We start from the raw sequence: 19,324 nt of genomic DNA on the forward strand, positions 1-19,324 counted from the left end.
GCTCCCTCCTCGACGAGTACCCTTCACTCGTTCATTTCGAAAGTATTGTCAAGTCCATCGCTCGCGAGTCGATGGAAACCATAACACTCGATTATGGCTCCGTTTCTCCATCGAAACGAAGAGATATTGTCGTCGAATTTTTACGACCGGACACCATCGATCTGGCAATATCAATCGTAAACAGAGTAACCAATCGTTGCGCGAGTAGTCACGTGTTGCGATCGGGGTATTAGAGCGAAGAAACCCGACGTGAAATTGGCTTAAAGGCACAAACTGTAAAGTAATGTCTCCTCGAGCTACGTCACGATGTCCAGCTGCCTTGGACAATACTTGATTACACCTAATATGGTGCATAAGCCGGTCAAGTCACGAACATCAAGGCTTCTCGGTCGCAATCGTGCCATTGGCTACGAAAATTTCGTTATTAACCATCGTCGACCTCTATTCTGGCCTTCTACCGAGGAATTACACGACATATTATAATTATGGTAATTACGGTGCAGTATATTGTATACTATACGGATGTATATCATTGTAACGTGTTACAGTGGTTATCGAAAGCGAGGATCCAATTCGACTCTACATTTGCATAGAAAATATCGTCATTAGAGAGATAGGCGTGGCACAGCGCGTTAATTCACAGAGGAATGTAGGCTCGCATCGAGATTCCAAGTTTGCATCGCGGCTTTGCATTTCTGTATCGAATCCTGGGTGAATGTGTTACAATTAAAGAAATATGAGAACGTGATCAAGCTGATTCCCAATTTGCACGTCTCGTAGTTCGTAATTGATTTATTAGGGTATCGCTGATCCTATGAATAAACTATACGTAGACGAAGTGAAAGGTCAGAGGCTTTTTCCAATCACACATACACTCGGTTCCGCTGTTTTTAATCTTTACACCGTGACGATGTAACGGCACAGTGCGTGCCATCAATGGCTCTACTATTGCTGCGTAATGTTTCGACCGTGCACCGTTCTGAACAATGCATATCTGACCGAATTGGACATCTATGTTAATTGTTTCGATTCTAATCTCCGCCAAGAAAGTTAACGATCCCTTCTAAATTCATAAGGAATATAGCACTCGGCAGATTTCCATCGCTGCTTTTTCCGAGGCTCACCGATCTTGCTTAAGGAGACTGTAAAGGACGAAGCAGGGCGTGCAGCTTTCTTTAATTATCAGGGATTTGTTACGCGAGTCATAATCATCTTCTTGCGCGGAAACTTTCCGCGGCGACTGCTATTCGAGGCAACGGTGGAAATGAACCGTAATAAAAATTTGTTCGCGGCGGTTTCGGTGCCGATTCCGCGAACCGATCCGTGACCAACTTCGCTTTCCGCGCCCGTTCTTTCTGCGGCTCCGATTGTTTTCTCTTATTCGCCGCGATGCAAAATTGGATCGCGCTTCCTCGAAATCGATATCTCGTGCTCGCCAATGCGAAACGGAGCCGCGATATTAATTCCGGTAGCCGCGAACCAGGACGGTTCTACGTGGCCCTGGACACCGTAATCATCGGTCTTCTCCGCGATCGTTTCACCATGACAATCGCCATCGAACGGCGCGGTTCGTTTTTCTTTTTTTTTTATCTTCCTCCCTGATGATTCGTCTCTTTCTTTTTCTCTGTTTTTTCCATCTTACTTTTGCGCGCGAAAATTTGCATACATCGACCGTAGCATGATAAGAAGTGGTGTGGACGCTTAAAAAATTGCGTAGCCGTGATTCGACACAACGGGCAACGCGAACTTCTTCTATTTTGCCTCTCGCACTTCCGCATTTCATCTCGCGAGTCGCGCGTGTCATGCCACTGGGAAGTAAAATCAAAGTTATCGCGTCTTAAGGCCGAATGTAGTGTAATAGAAATTGTACGGCCGCAGGAAAGGATTTCTGTCATTATTGTTAGCAGCAGTTTTTGCGCGAATTCCTCGGATAAAATTGCACGTTTCTTTGATCACTTTTTTGGTTTCCGGTCGGGGAAGCTTTTTATAATGTTAGAAAGTAATCGTTCGAATGGGTTCTCCTCTCTGCAAATTATTTCCCGTGCGTTTCGCGTATGCTACATTTTTTCTGTTTTCGTAAAACGAAAATAATTATGTCTTAATTTCTTGCGCATGATAAATAAACTTCAGGCATGCAAACTCTGTAGAAAGTAAGAAAAACTAAAGTTGCTGAGTGTATACTTAAAACAGAAATTTCATCCAATTTCTCCTATGTATACAGAAATAATTGGACCTGTAATTGACTACTACTTTTAATCTGAAATCGATGCTCTTCAAGATACATCGTTTTCTATATGCTAGTTTCTTTGCGCGTGTTACAATGAATTTACTAAAACGAGAATCGTAGCTCATCGATAAATTTGATGCGTCGTATAGAGAAATAGCTGATTACTTCATTTAAATCGTTAGTAGCTGTAAGAAAAAAGCTGCCTCGTGTCGGTGCCACCTGTGACTCCGTAAAAGTGTGCTAATTCCACAATAATGCGAAGCCCTACTTTCCAACCTTTGACCACTGTTTGCTTTCATACTCGCTGCGTTCCAACGTAGCCGTTGTATTATTCCTTTCAACCCTACGATGCAGACCTGACGCGAAGCGAACCAAGTTTATCGTTACCCAAGATACAGCGCAACGTGCGTGCACTTGAAATCTGTTTGCGGAAGGAATTCGCTCTACGCGTCATCCAATTCGGTCTAATTAATATCGTCGAAAACGAGAGATCTTCTAATTATCATCCAGGAAGCCCGCTGCCTCTTTCTCGTGGTAATCTTCCGGTCGGAAATCGTGCTTGACGTATTCGCATGACGCGCTTCCTGGCGCACGCAGACTTGTACGCCCGATGAACTGTTTGCCCGTAGTAAGACGCGAGAATTCCCACGAAACGATCGAGGGAATACTAGCCGCTGAATATTTACAAGATCACTGGAACGCAGAAGTAACATTTCAATTTTAAATGCCGCGCGTATCACACTATTTCCATTAAACGCGTATACAAGATGCGATCTACTGACACGATTCACGCGGCTAATTGAAACGAGACAATGGCAACGGTGAATGTTAAATTTCAATTTCAATGCGAACGATCGTTGGTTCTGGAATTCAGTTGAAGGGATCCGGATGGTGTATCGTCTACTCGCGTTTCTCGATCGGCAAAAATCCGTTCCGGTGCGTATACCTTGTACATTCTTCGGGCGACAGCCGATCCGGACGTGATCGGATACACGATTCACGGTGTACCAGGTTTTAAATGTTATCAGAGACGAAACACGGCATCGATACGCGATACACTTCATCGAATTACCTACCTTGTTCCCAGTGACGTCCTAGTTTTAGACGAGTCCGACAGGCAAAACGCGAGCACGCGTTTAGAACGGCACAAGGAGGCTTTTTGTGAACGGAGGAGCGGTCGTACAGTAGATTTCAAGCCACTTTGCACTTCTCTAGCCGATTCCACTTGGAGTCACTACCGTATTATAATTCCGTTGCCACGAACCCCTTCAAATCTGGCGCTCCCACTCTCTCTATGCTTATAACGCACTCGAGCAACATTGAACAACAAAATTAACGCGATGACTACGATATTTCAAGTCGATCGATTATATATTCGAGAAAGTCAGGGTTCACGAAGGGGTCGATTTACTAATTTCGCATTTTATCTGGAATCGCGTATACGCTCCACAACTAATGTTCCACAACTGTTACTGCTGGAAGCCGACCTTTCACCCGTTCCGTTAATTCAGAAGAACGCTCCGCGCGTACGAGCGATGATCAACGACGGAGTGTTGTGGGAATATCCACGGTGCTCTTTCAGCGATAGTCCTCTACCGTAACGATAATCAGGCCGGTCGAAATGTTCGCCTGAGAACAAGCGACTCAACGAGCCATTGCACGCGCCGCGAGACTCCTTTAAGGAGGTGAACGCGAGCCAGAGCCGCAGCGGCAGTTTCTTTTAACGATCGAAATTTCCAACTGAACCACGAAGCATCGCTCTATTACGCGCGTCCAGCGTGCCAGGGGAAACTCGATAATCGCGATGGTCGCGAATTGATCTACGGGCCGCTCGAGGACCAGCCCGCGATGGAATAGGTTCGCCCTGTCGCGAAGCTAAATTGCGCAACGCGTTCGCTTCCTACACGACCAGTCGCGATGGTAAGTACGGCTTTTTAATAACCGACCAGACGATGAATGCGATCGGGTTCGCTTTGTATGGAAATGAAACGCTCACGCTTGTTCAAGCGTGTAGGCAGAACAGTACTCGCGAGGAAACGCTAGTGGACGGTGTAAACTGTACGCCCAGGACGTTCTTCTCGCGTCTCATGATCCGAATCAGGTTTACATCGATCAGATTTATTATCGTTTCGCTAATTAAGGTGTAGACTTCGTTTTTAACGGTACAGTTGAACCCTGGTTGCACCTCTTACTTGTAGGCTAGAACGCGAAGACTGAATGTCCTCTCGCGCGAAATCATTTCTCTGACGTCTCTAGTTTTCTCCACACGCGTTATTTAATTCGCGACCGTGTTCGATCGGCTGTGGAATATTTAATTGACTGGAATCCGATAACCGGTTGACTTGTTCCTCGAGTATGCGGAATGGAGCGAGATATGTGTCAGGTTGCGATGGCTGGGGCGAAAAGAATGGCAGTGGTGACAAAATGCGAAGGCAACAGGTGTTTTGAATGTTAATACAATCTGTTTGCACGCGATGACGTTCTTGTCTCGTGTGTTTCACGGGAAACGGTCACGGACGATATTACGGCGAGCAATATCGCCACGTTCCGTTAGTAAAAAAGAATACGTTCCATTGCTTGCCGCGTTGACGTTGAATGTGCAACGCGCAAGTTGTCGGACGACCAACTTCTTTTCATCAAATTCATTACGAACTGATGTAAACACGGCTATTATGATTCGCGTGTTATTATCGTCAGCTAGCGGCGTAAACGCCGACGACGCAATTGCGGGAAGATGCAATTAAGACGAAATTAATAACAAAACAGTAATTCCAGATTGCGGTTTTCACGATAAATCAACGCGTAACGATCCACCTTATTTCACCTCGCGATTTCCACGGAGGATATTTAGAAATAAATTCATCTCGCGCAGTTCGACGTAAGCGGATTCAATTACCAAATTAGGATTTTTATGCGGCCATTAGAGAATGCAGTGAAGCGCGATTTTATGAAGTCGTTCGTCCTCTTTGAAATAGCAGAAGCGTAGCACGCGGCACGCGGAGAGGAACGAGATGTAATTACGTGATGGACAACAATTGCATTAAGAAACCAGGAGAGTGGCGCGAAGGGGTGGCGACCCCTAGCAGGAAGATTCAGAGCCGAACCGTCGCGCCGTTTCACAGATCATTGATCTCATTGTCAGTACCTTTCCTTTCAAATTCTCTCTTTCTTCTTTCACCGGACTTTCAATCAGATATCGGCAAATAAATCGTCGCGTTACACGACTCTCGAGCTATCTTCGCGAAGCGACTCTGCTGAGACACCAAACGCTCTTGTCCTCCCCTGGATCCACGAAAATTGACGAGTTGCGAAGGTGAACGAAATAAGTTTACTTATGCGCGAGATATTCTATTGGATGCACGTATAAATTTGGTAGATACACGACGTTGTCGTGTTGTGAATTGCATTCCAAGTGGTTACGTTGACGTTGGTCGAGAGAAACAAAGTGAATCGGCTCGATACTAATAACGAATTCTGACCGCGGCACACGATCCTTTTTTGCTGGCAAGATTCTACGGTCGGTGTTCATGCAAATTGCCCGGTAAAGGTAGAACGATCGGCTCTAAGTATCATGGCTGAATTTCACTTTTCCACTATAAATTTTTGTGAAGGGAAAGCAGGTTCAACTATAGATTACTTTTCCAAGACACTGTTCGCTTTCTATTTTATCAGATCTGCACCTACGGTCAGATATTGGTGCAGGTTTTGTTCGACCGGCTTGATAAATGAATTTAGGGGCTGAACGGCGTAAAGCGCGCGGATACCTCGCTAGTTATTTTCGCAGTCCGTGTTCCACGGAATATCGCACGATGTTATCAGAATAATTCGCGTTAGAGCTGTTGGTCGACCGTGAAAGATCGCTTTATTTCACGACAGAAATTTTACACTTCAGTACACCCTATGAGTAAAAGTCGGGTGCTTTTACTTTAAGAAATCGACGCTGGCATTGATTTCGCGATTTTGTGCGTGCCTCGTTGTTCAACGATCGTTCGATGCTGTCGTTTCTTTTTCATCTGTATAGAGATAAAACGATGAACGAACTGAAAATTTGATTTATCGAGCGACGTAAACATTTCTGACACGAACGGATACGCGAACGCGTGACAATAGTTGTGCCAGTTTCTTCTGTAGTTACCAGTCGTGTGTGTGTATATCACCTCAGCGATTACGCATTGCGTTTCCGTCGAAAACGATAATAACTTCAAAGGACGGAAGTTGTACTGTTATACATGTTCCGCAACCGCGAAAAGGCGGATAGAAAAACGGGAGTGCAATCACCAGAATCAGTGAAAGTGTCCTTATTCGAACATTCGTCACGATCGTGCGAACTGGAACCGCCCAGCTAATCGAAACACTGGCCAATTTACTTTCTTCTATTTAATCTGTTCGATGTAGCGGAAAGCATGGTTAGCGATAACAGATAACTCGAGAAATTTCTCGATTCGATCTCGATAAAAATTGTACAAATTAACTTCTCGATTACCCGCACGGTTGTGTCTCGCGATCGGTTCGGCTCGAAACGTTCGCGGAATAATTGTACATTGCCAAGAGCGAAGTCAATTCTAATTGCACGGGGGGAAAAAAAAAAAATTATGGCTGTCGCTAATGCGGAGGCGTTAATTACGTTGACGGATCTTTCAGTACAATTTCCAGTCGAGTGTACAGGCTTTCCTTAAGCTCTGGAAATTAAACGAAATTCCAAGGAAACATGCTTTCTTCCTTGTTAGTTGCTTCTTCAAATAGGACCGTAATTAACAACAATTAGATGGGAAGGAGATCTCACCGAGAAAGCAGTTCTGCGAAAGTGACTTTTCAGTTACGAAATAGTACGAATATTCCGTCTTAATTATAAAATCAACGGGTAAACAGAAATAGAGGAGGCGGAGGAGGTACTCTGGCGGAACTCTCGGATTCGAGTATGATTTCATCCGCCCGCACTGCTGACCGACATACCGCGTCTTACACGCCGTTTCGGTATCACAATTCGTGAATCACGCGAAAATCTAACCTCGGTATTGTTCGCGCGGGAAATGGAAATGAGTTTCCTGAAAAAAGAGATATATAAATTAAGGTAATTCCACGCGGTGTGCGTTGCGCCGAATTAATCGTCTTTTTCTCATCGTTCGCTCGTCGTCGCGGAAAGTTACGAGGGCCTTTGCGTGAATACAATAACGAAACGCGATTCCCCTCTGACCGTAATAAACTGAACGTAAAACGCTAAATATTCCACCAACATTTCGTACAGCAATTTTGAAGCGAAAGTACAAATAGGAAAATACACATTTAACGTATACGCATATGTATGACGACGCGTACCACTTAAGTGGATATCATTTGTTAATCGTCTGATACATCGAGTAACGCGACTCTATACTTTCTCTTGCATAATAAGTCCCTCGCAGCTAATAAATATGCTTAGTGCGTTCTCTTCTTGCAATAATTTCCGCGTAATCGGCGATGAACGGTCACACTCTCGCGTAAAGAAGAGATCCAACGTTGGTCTATGTAAATGACCGTTCACTTCTCTGGTATACCGTGTACGCGACGAAGAACCACGCGTCCCCAAACTAGCCTCTCCATGAATGTACGAACCCAGGCCTTTCCTTGTACGTATAACTCACGTGTAACCTCGTTCATGTGAAAATCTCCACGATTTATCACGCGAAAATGAGGTGTATTTACGCATCTGATTCCTTTCAAATGTTTACTGCTTCCGCTAAATAGTATACACGGGCATTAAAAGTAACTGGCAGTGATTTTTTTAACCAAGATCCATATTTATCGGTGAAACTTGTGTCTCCTCGCGATATTTACCATTCAAATCCTATTTAACTTGACAATCTTATCTCGTTTCGATAATCTTATCCCTTCTCGATTGTCCCACCGTTTGAATATCCCTCAAAATTGTTCTATTACCATTTCGTACGGTTGGCATGCCGTGTAACTGTTTTGTTGCTCGCAATAAAGCAATAATCCAGTATCCAGCAATTAAAACGTTTCATACGCAACGAAACTCTCATCTGTGTTTCATTACATCATGCTTATTGGTTATTAACATATCTTTTATGTTAGCGAATCGTAATAAGGTTTTGATTAGTTTTGTAGTTCGTTGGGTGTGCGCATACTTAATGGCACCGTGAATCATTTGTCTGCGTATATATACCTTTAAATGTTAATGTTAACGTGGTACCGCGTGCGTTCTGTTAACGCGAACGTGAGAAAGAGAATGAATGAGATAATTAAAAATAAAACCCAACTGTTTCTCTACACGTACATTCAGAAGATGCAGGAATGTAAAATTTGTTTAAAAAATGATTTTCTTCTGGTTACGATGAAAGTCAGGATAGCTTTTGCTTCGCGATTTGTTTCGCAATGTTTAGCGTTAACGTTGCGATTTCTAACTGGTTCCATCGGTCGCCACTGTTTCTGGTACCGCGCGTAGATATCGGGAGCACCCTGTATAACAACTCGCCCAACCTTTTTACCTTTCTCTAAATATCCGCGATATTTGCTCCGAACACAACTGGCGAACAAGACGGGGCAACGTCCTTGAACTTTCGGTCGCGATCGCGTTCAAGGCGCTGTCTCTTTCTCGACTGCGCGCGTATCAGAAACCTGAAAGTTTATTCGTTTCAATGGATCGACACCAACGATAACGCCATACACGCTTTTATCTGTCTTCGATCGTTTCACTCTTATGTCGTTGGAACTATGACGTAACGGATCGATTACGTTATGCAGAGATCCGCGAGTAACATGCGAAAATGATCGAAGAATTCGATCGTATTTGGACTTCGTTTCTCTTTAGTCGCGTTCGGAAAAATTACGAATTTCTATGTTAATCACTGCGAAATTCGCAGACACGTCGTAATTAAATATTGTACTATCGTTTCAAATGAGACTAATCCATTCCATTAACACGTGATTTATTATTTCTAGTTATCGGATGTGTCAAGGTGGTCAGATTTGACGGCGGGTATCGCTGAAGACTTCCAAGAACATCGCATTTCTACTCACGTAAGTGTTTTAATAGTTTATCGTAGTTGAAATTCTCAAACTACATTAGACTACCAGTGAATACGTTTAATCAGAGATTCATTGTTGTCGACGCTTGTCAGAGGAGGAGATTAATCTCGTAAACATAACAAATCGTTCTAATAACAGTCGAATCGTCGGGCGAAGTGTGGTTTCTCACCACTCCGTTTTGTTAATGTATTCATATTTCACGCTCGATGGTACCAAGAAGCGCGAAAAATTGTTTCAGCTTGTGGTTCGCTTTTTAATTGACAGCGTTCGCGAACGAATACGATTTTTAATGCGGCGTGCAACGCGTTCTCCCGTTTCCTTCCGACGTAATCACCGCGCTGAAATAACACGCGGGGTAATAACGCAATCGAACGATCAGATCGATGAATGAATCTCGAGTTACGGATTTAATCGTTATTTAATCGTTAAGTGCAAATGCACGCAGACGCGCGTGCATCGGACATGCTAGCTGAATCCGAGACTCCTGCAGAATGGTTCGGTAGGAATCCAGTGTACATCTACCGTGTGTATATTTATACTTAAACTCGATCACGCGTCTTCTGTCATAAGAAAGAATCACGCGAACTGTTTTTCATACCATCCGATCGATCGATAGTTGATATCTAGTTTTGTTTACACGATCGGTTCGACGATGCCTCTGATAATCTTGAGAATCTCGAAATATCGATAATATACATTGATCGTTCGAACCCATCGAGTATCACCTGAAAATGTAACAACTAAACGTGTGCCGCTAATGTCTCGACATCAAACCCCAATAAAACTTGGATAAAACGAACTCCCTCTCGATGGCCATCAAACTGCAGACGGTCGTTAAACTCCAATTGACCGAACGAAATATTTTGATTAAACGCGAGGAGAAGCGGAGCCGTTCGATCGTTGGTATTATAAACTGTGACCGTGGTGCGGTCGTAAAGTAGCCGTAAATGAATTATGACGTCCGAGGACGTCGCTTACCCGGCTCATTAGTCGAGGATCGATTGGTATTAAGACGAGGGCCTCCGTAGTCCGCGGAGGAAGACTCACGCGAGCATTGCCGGCGCAGCGATGCGAGAGGGCTACGTTACACGAGCGGTTTAAAGTCCTCTTCTGGGTCGGTTCACAACACTTGGCCACTGCGTGGCTGTCTAACCGGTACTGGGTACACACTCGGTCGAGACGATGCAGAAAGGATCGGCGAGCGAGAAGAGCCAGGGCACGCGAGTGCTGCCGCCCCTGTCTTAGCCTGATGCCCGCCGGAACACACGGGAACCACTTGGGTGCCCCTCTCTCGCGACTCTACACCTTCCTTTCCTCGCTTTGCCTCTCTCGATGCTCCGTTACTCCTTCCGCTTACGTCCGAGGCCTTATCGGATGCTCGCTTCGATCGATACGCGATTCCGTCCGATCGATGCCTGCTATCGTCGGCCACGACGGAAGTTCGTTCTCCGTTCGCGTCATTTTTAGCATTTTTGCTCGACCGCGGAAATCGCTCGACGTTTAACGCGATTCGAAGACCTCGATGTCGCGCTGATGCTTGGTATTCAGTCTGTTTCCGTATCGATGCTGCGTGTCTTTGGCTTTCGTTCGCAGGTTTTACGTTTTTTGTCTCCAATTATTTATGGTGTACTTGTTAAGATATAGGTGTCATAAGTAAAAAATTGAGTCGTCATGAATTGAACGTGCGAGACTGAAATAATGGTTCGAATGTTTACACGAATACGTAATTCGCTAGCATTCTCTATGCGTCGATCGGAAAGTACATAACTCCAGTCTACTACCGGCTGACGCGACCAGCTTAACACCGAGCAATTACCTGGCTGAAAGTTAATTAATCGACTTGAAACGCAGGGTATTTTGAAAAATTCTGAAACTCGGCAAATTAAGACGATCGTAGCATATATTAAGAGAGAGAGATAGAGAGATGCTGCGCGCTGTACAGAGCCTCAGTATTTCATAGGATATTTCATCGAGCCGATTAAATTTGCATAATTAGCTCGGGATTAGAGTAACGAATGTACGTATTACGTGTTTCACAGTTCTATCTACCGTTACTATTCCCGCTGCTACATTTTCCACTACTTCTCCGCACTTTTTCCACGGCGCAAACCTGCAGCTGAACCGGGAGGCGCGATAGGCGTAGCCGGTTAATTAATTGCACCAGCGTCAATTGGTCCACAGGATTACGTACGAACGGTTCGCGTTTCTAGTTATGATCGAAGGAAGGGGGGCGTCTGTTCGAACCTTTGACAAATCTAATCGTTCATTTATCGAAGCTCATCGTTCGCCGTTCGCGTTACCATGTATTCGTGCAGCTTCTCATCGTATTTATTACCGCAGAGGTGATTAAACTTTCTAGCGGGATGATTTATCGGCGAAACTCAATAAGAAGCGGACATTCGTTCGAATGTTCCTTGGCGGTGAATTATTAGGCTATGACTTGTAACACGTTTTATCGTCACTTTTTCATTTTTAAATCCCGTGTACCGAGTAATGGCGCATTAGTGGTCGCGAACGAACAAAACTGATGGTAACGCTGTCTGGAAAGATTGTTTCACGGTCTGACGCGTCGATGTAACATTAAATTTAATTAAATTCATAAAATTGGTATATTTGCATTCGACATTGGTCGCCAACATTTAATCCATATTAAAATGTTGTTCCTTTTCTGTAAATTATCTATATAAATGGGACGCACGCTGTGGTCAAGGGTTAGAAACAGCGATATTTCTCGGTACAGAATTATCATTCGTATTAAACGTGCAGCAGATTGTCGGTAATGTACTAAGTTGCGAAAGTCTCTGCAAAACTCGCGCTCGTGCCATATAATTAAGCAAACACAATAAGTAGCCGTTAATTAAATGAATTTCACCGAGGAGAGATGAATGTACGTGCAGTGTCAGTTACACAAGACCCGAAAGTAACAAATTATAACGAATTAATTCCCGATCAGTGCAAAGAGACCTGTTACTCGGAGCTTGCCAAGTATTTCCAATGTATTTTCAACGAAGTAAATCACGGGAAACAGGATGCTTGAATTATTTTCAATGATTCATGTACGCACGTATGTATATACTTTGCTTGAAGTGTTTCAAGTACTATTCAGCCTTCTGTTTCAAGAAAACGGTGCTTAACATACTGGTGAAACGACGTTCACATTTTTATTAAGTACTCGTACTTCAGCCTCTATTTCAGAAGTAGATTCTGTTAGAGAAATGAGAAACATGCTTGCTGCTAGTCGTATGCAGTAAATTCCAACCGTGATTCCTATCGAAAGTACATTTAAGCGATGCTTGTTAAAGACGCTACGTAAGGGTGGTTCAAGTTCATTAAGTCGTTCTGTATGGAACTTTGGTGTTTCCAGTTTTATATCGCCATGAGAAGGTCGGATATACCACGACTTTTTATACTATAACTTCAAATTATGTTAAATTCTGAGTACATTTTAGTTGGCGTGCATGGTCGATAATATAGGTCACGACGCTAAAATGGTACAGAGGTCCTATAAGTCTCGAGATTCTCTTAAGTTCTAGACAAGAATATCAATGAAACGAGAGGACTCTGCATACTCTAAACTTGTCTGTTCTGTTGGTAATATTAAATGCATTAGAAAAATTTAATTTTTTTTTTTATAAATTATATCTGCCGCTTTAGAAGTAAGGGAAAAAGACATATAAAAAAGCTATAGAAAAGACTGAGACAGATGATACCGACTCTAGTCTGAAACCCCTGTCGCCATCTCTGTAAAAAGTGTTCAAAATGGTCGTTTTTGAGTAGTCCACTTCGCTGTCGATAATTGTGTGCGACCAGTTTGAGCACTTTTTACAGAGATGGTACCACGGGCCCCGGAGTAGAGTCTGCAGCATCTGTCTCACTCTTTCTTATAGCTTTCTTATATATCTTTCTCTCTCTTACCTCTAAAGCGGGAGATATAATTTATCTCACTCTTCCTATTCGATGAAAATTAAGGAATTTCTTTATTTAATCAGCACTACTTTAAAATTCTGTAATTGAGATGAGAGAGAGAGCAGCAGAGAGAAGAATAGAGACGCGGAAACGAAGTCAGGAAGGACTAGACTTATATAAACTTTTTTATTGCTTTTGGGGTACAGTATCAGCTGTAATTTGTCACGCGAGTAGTGAATCACCCTGTATATTGCACAGTCGTAATAAACGATTTGAAAAAATTGACGTTTAGTAAAGTATGTTCTATTATAATTGTTTTCCAATGTTATACGCAATTTACTACATAATTTGAAGGTTCTTTACGTATTAAGTCCATTTTCCATCGATTTCCTTGGCCTCGCGTTTAATATATTTGCTTTCTATTAGATGGAGCGACGTGTTTTACAAATCTTTTCTCGTCTCTGCAGGAATCTCTTTTATCAATATCTGAAATAATAACAAAATATTTATAACATTTTGCGGTCGAAATGGACGTTCAATTTGTTATACGACGCTTCGTATGACTAAACAGTTCGATATCGAGTTCCATAAAAATTTGAATTTCAAATCTATTTTCATGGTGTCACGAATAATCACGGTACAATAAAATCGATGAATATTGTCAGCAATAATATTAGTAGATGATGAATAAAAAAATGGCATTACACGACGACGTTGTACGTGAACGAACGAATAGCTGAACGAATGAAAATAGATCGCGAATGTTTGTTTTGCGGATAAACCGGACTCGTTTATATGATAATAAATGAAATTATTAAAAACAATACAACAAATTGTTCGGAGTACGTAAATCCCTTCTGTCAGCGTGAACGGAATAGGAAAGCAGTTCTCGCCGAGGGATTAATAAAAATCCATTATTTCGCTTACCCGTGGAATGTCGTCGAATGGTAATTCATGCAAATTCGTGAATGAGGAATGAATATTCTTCGCGTCAGATTTTACAATGTAAAGGTTTAAAACGGTATTTACATTTATCGATTCACACTGTATTCGGTGACAAACATCTGCCTCTGTTTAACTTGCGTCAGAGTGTATAGATAAGCATGGAAAAGTACCATATGTTGTCTAGATTAATCTTTTTCCAGCCGTGTACGGATTAAATAGCGAAATATATTAAGAGTCATATTAATAGTGTCGTTAAAATGTACACAACGCTAAACATCACACATTTCCATTCATCTTTATCATCTCTGCGAACCCACATGAGAAATTTTCCCAATAAACTCTAAGGATATTTATCGATTCGCTCATGAACTCAACTATACAACAGCTACGTTCTTTAATTAATTGACACAAACAATTACCAATCAAATTGTTGTTTTTTAACAATGAATACTACCCCAGCTAAATTGCACGGAAAGTTTTTCATTGGACGCACTGCATGCTTGGCATATCGACGTTATCGAGATAGTCAAGAGTCTCGACGTGCGTATTGTTTTTATAGTTTAATAACAGTAGCCGTTACATAGTTGTACGGTGGCCATTGGATCGTCAGCGTTCGCATTTGCCAGCCGGAGAACTTGGAAAATCCGACTGCGAAAAAATGGCCACGCAATCGGGACGGATCGATCGAGGAATAAAACACTGATCCCGTCTGTCCCCTATTCCCGCATGTATCGCTCGTCATTATTCGGCTTAGAAATTTATCGAGCAAGAAGAGGTCCCGCGACGCTCGAGTCATCAGCTGTTCGGTCTGACACGCCCCTTGCATAAATTGAGGAATCCTCTTTCTCTTTTTTCCCGTACAGTCCGGGTAGGGTCCCACGGAATCGTTTGATCCCGTGGAAACGATAAATTCCGCTTAGCGAGCGGCGACCAACTCCTAATTTCTCTGCAGGACACCGCCAGACCGTGCGTCACTCTTCGCCTTACGAATTCACGGTGCCAAGCCAATAACTTGCCCACCCGTGGCTCAGCAATCGATCTCCGCGATGCTGGATGCGATCTTCCGGGTCTGGCGGTAATAATTGTCGCGTTCGCCAGGTTTATTAAAGCGTCACCACTTTTCAAGCGACTGGTTCTCCGTGACGAGGACATCGCGTACGACGGTCGCAGAGAGTGGTTTCTCGGAACTAGAAATTGCGACAACCCGCGAATCGAGATTAGAGACGGGGAGGATGTAGAATTCGAATCGCTTGCCACCGGGTAGGATTTAGGTTACGTTGCGTTACGTTCAACAGTGAATTATGAAAATCCGTTCCCTCTATATGTACTCGCGATTATGCGACAGGCTTTCGATATGTATCATCGCGCTGGCTGGGGAATTAGTTACGATTTCTGTATTTGGCAACGAATACAGAACAGCCCTAACAAACGGGTTTTGTCTTTGTGCAGCGGCAAACCGGATTATTAATAATTGGTCGACATCTATAGAGGGTTGTATCCCTTGTATGTCGTTAGGTGGATTATCGTTTAAATAATTCGGAATCGTCGAGATGGTAATGAATCTTTCGATCTGCCTTTATTCGTTTTTTAATATATTAAACCACGTAGATGTAATTAACTCCTTTTAATGGCGAACAGCGATCATCAGAATAGAAAATGAATAAGAATTTAAAGAAAGATACGAGCGATTGCATTAAAATCGAGCAAATTCAGGGCGCACAGCAGTCGATGCGCAGTCAACTGACTCATCGCGAGCGCCTTAACGACTATTGATGATGCTTCTGTCGAGAATTTTCCACTTTTCTCATTTATCACGTTTCGGAGTTTAGAGCTCGTTCGTCCTCGATCAATTCCATAGCAATTCCTTATTACCCCCAGTCGTGCTAGTTAAGAAACACATGAGACACGTAACTGACTTCTAACAGAACGTTTTAAGGGCTTCGATCAACTAATATCTCCGAGTGACGCGCCGCTATCCTCTCGGGGGGTAAATGAAACCGGGCTCTTAATTGAAACGTCATTGTACATGTCATCGCGATTAAATTTGTACATCGTCGTCTCCTTGAAAAACCCTCGATGTTTTTACAGCTCCTTGCGTCAACGAAATTGCTCTGATCGAGATTTCAATCTTCTCTTCTCGATTCCACTTTGAAACGTTACGAACCACGTTCTCGTGCAAATTTTTTCTGAAATGAATTTCGAACGAAATTCGTTCGCAGGGAATGTTGGTCTACGCGTTGATGGCGGACGTCGCGAGGGACGTCCCGAATGGGGCGCAGGATCGTAGGGTAACCGATGGTCAATTCACGTCCGCAGCGGGCGTGTAAGGAAAAAATAATTGGACACAAATCCATCTGTGGCGATTCGACGTGGTGGTCATTACGCGAGGAGAAGCGTGCCTCGGGTGAAGTGGAACGCAAATACCCGGCCGCGTACGGAACCGCACCTACTAAATATTACCTGGCCTCCGCCTGAAATATTCCAGTGATGATAAATAGGACACGATAAGTGGCGAGTAACCCGTAGGCGGTAGTGGACATATCCGTTAGGGAGGTCACGGAAATTCGAGCACTCAATACGCCTCGAGTAGACACACGCGGGGATCAAAATAATGATGTGTTCTTTTTCTTCGGGGGGGGGCTATTGATATATCCGGTTCGAGGGTGCTTCCCGTTTCCCGTGGATTACGATTTAATACCCAGCCGTTCGTCCTGCAAAATTATGGTCCAAGACAATTCTCCACGTAATTAGTCGCTATTTTTGATTTTCTCGCCACTCTAAACGAAGGATATTTATTCTTCTGAATACAATAATAGCTGTCCACGCGCATAGAAGAACGTGTGAGATTCGTGGAAAATTTCCATCTGCCAGGTAACGAATCACCGGTTTATTTTAGGAAACGCGAATTCCCGCGTAGAGGATCGAAAAAGTCGTTAATGATCGTAAGTAGCTTAACTAGTAACGGTAATGCTGGTCACGTGGAACTGTGTCATCGATCACGTGGGGAATTCTAGAAAAAGATCGCTCCCGCGGTGTACCAATTCCCGAAACTTCAAAAAGATGTATTTCCCCCGTTTTACGTTGAAAAGACAGCTCCGCGAGGAGGAAGATCGATGAAGTTGATCTCTTTGCGGGCAGCTGAAAGCCACAGGTTCTCCATTCTTCGCGGCGACTTTTCTACGTCCACGTACCACGCGGACGTGCTTCCAAAATTAGTTTCTAATCAACGATCGGTAATCAAAGCCTCGTCCAGGGTCTTCAGAAAATTCTGCTTTACATTTCGCGCGACGCGACGATATTTCTACGTGAATCGTCGCGTTCGTTTGCACGGCTTGATCGATGAAAAGGGTAGCTACGAGTCGCTCGCGTCGACATCCGCCACGGTTATGAATGTACAGGTTCTCTCTCTCTCTCTCTCTCTCTCTCTGTATTCATTATCGTTGTTACGAGGAACGGGTATCGAAGCGTCCCGCGGTTGTCGTTAAAAACGGTTATTTTCGTCCTTTGATCTCGATTGGGCATCGAATAATATTCTCATTTTCTCGCATCATCGAATATAGAGTCGGCGCTTGATCCTGCGATTCGTGGGGAACCGGCAATCGTCCCAATGAATGGTTAAAAACCACAAAGCACCCCAGCCGGGGCCACCTTATCTTCTTCATCGGATCCTGGCGAGCTTTTCAGAGAGAGGCTCGTTTCCACGATTCGTCCCCCCTGCCCCTCCGCCACGCGCCAAAGAGAGAGAACAAACTTTACGTTCCGTTCCCTTTCATCCCTCGTGAAAGGAGAAATATGTCTCCGCGCGCGTTGATACGCGCGTTAGACGTCCTCGTATAATTGATGTCCACGCGAGATGCAACTTTTTCCCTAACTAAATAATAATAACAATAATTGTTCGTAACGTCGTCCGTTCCTTTTACTTCTTATCGTGCATCATTTTCTTTTTTTCCTCCGTTTCTACCCTCCTTACACCATCCTCTAGCCACCCTTCGTGACGCATTATCGAAATGTGTTTATCGTCCATTGAACATCTGCATTATCGTGGACAACATCTACCTCGTGGAGTCCGTCTGTTCGTTAAATCTGAACACATTGTACCGATAAGACGAGGCCCTGATACAAGGGAATTGTTTCACGATAACGTCTAGCTTTCGCACCCTCCTCTTTTTTTCTGTTCTCTCACTTTACGTCGTTCGTCTTCGTGTCAACGTTTCCCACCGAACGATCACATGCATTATCATTTATTTACACCGCACGCTACTGGCCCCTCGTTCGCTCAACGTTTCCTCAATTAAAGGCAACTCTGTTTTTCAACAGAACGGACATTTCTAGAGATAGATCAAGCGTTCGATAGTTTTTAATTAGTATCGTTTACCCCCTGCTCTCCTCGTCGTTTTATCGTTCCTCTTAAGGACTATCGCGGATGAAATTCCACTTAACTCTAAGCGCGAGCGATCGACTTTTCCGATCACCCCTCGCGTTATTCGCACGACGATCGACGCGTGTTCGATTTTCGCACGATTTCCTGTTACGTATCGGATTAGAAATTGTTCGCGTCTCGCGAGAGTATTTCAGCTCTAACATTATATTTTCCATCGTTAAGTAACTTATCCACCAGTTCACCCTATCCCCACAGTTAGTTAGATGCGCAAAAATATCTGCGAGGCGGACGGTTTCAATCGAGTAAGAACAATGTAATTTCCACTGGTGCAGTTCTGTCCAGGGATTTCGCCGCTGTTGAACGTTACATTTAACAGGATTAGTACGTAATAACGTGTACCGTGGCGTGTAACACGGGAATAAATAAATACGGGTTGACTTACGAGGGGGTTGAACGCACGTGCGACTCGCCGGTGTCAGAGTTCTATCGTTATGCAAACGAGAGCCTCCTGTTTTCGTTAACGCGCGAGTTTCTTTCCGTCGATGTGCACACGCGGGTGTACAGAGTGTCGAAAATTATAATAGAAGGGTGGAACCCTTCGCGATGTTAGAATCGATCGGTAACGAACGCCTCGCCTCGATCGATCGAGACGTCGTTCGAAAAATCGGGTCTTCTTGGTCGATTCCATGGGTTCGCTCATTGCAGAGTTCTGTGATTCACCACTGTATACGCTCGTCGATTTAATGACCGCTCGAATTTTCCGCAACTTGTGCAGCAATATTTTTCTACTCTTTTTTTTCAATTAAAATTTCGCCCAACTAATCTCTAACGTAACGCGA

Source organism: Xylocopa sonorina, chromosome 4 (genome assembly GCF_050948175.1).
Source record: "Xylocopa sonorina isolate GNS202 chromosome 4, iyXylSono1_principal, whole genome shotgun sequence".
In the NCBI taxonomy this organism is placed as follows: Eukaryota; Metazoa; Arthropoda; class Insecta; order Hymenoptera; family Apidae; genus Xylocopa; species Xylocopa sonorina.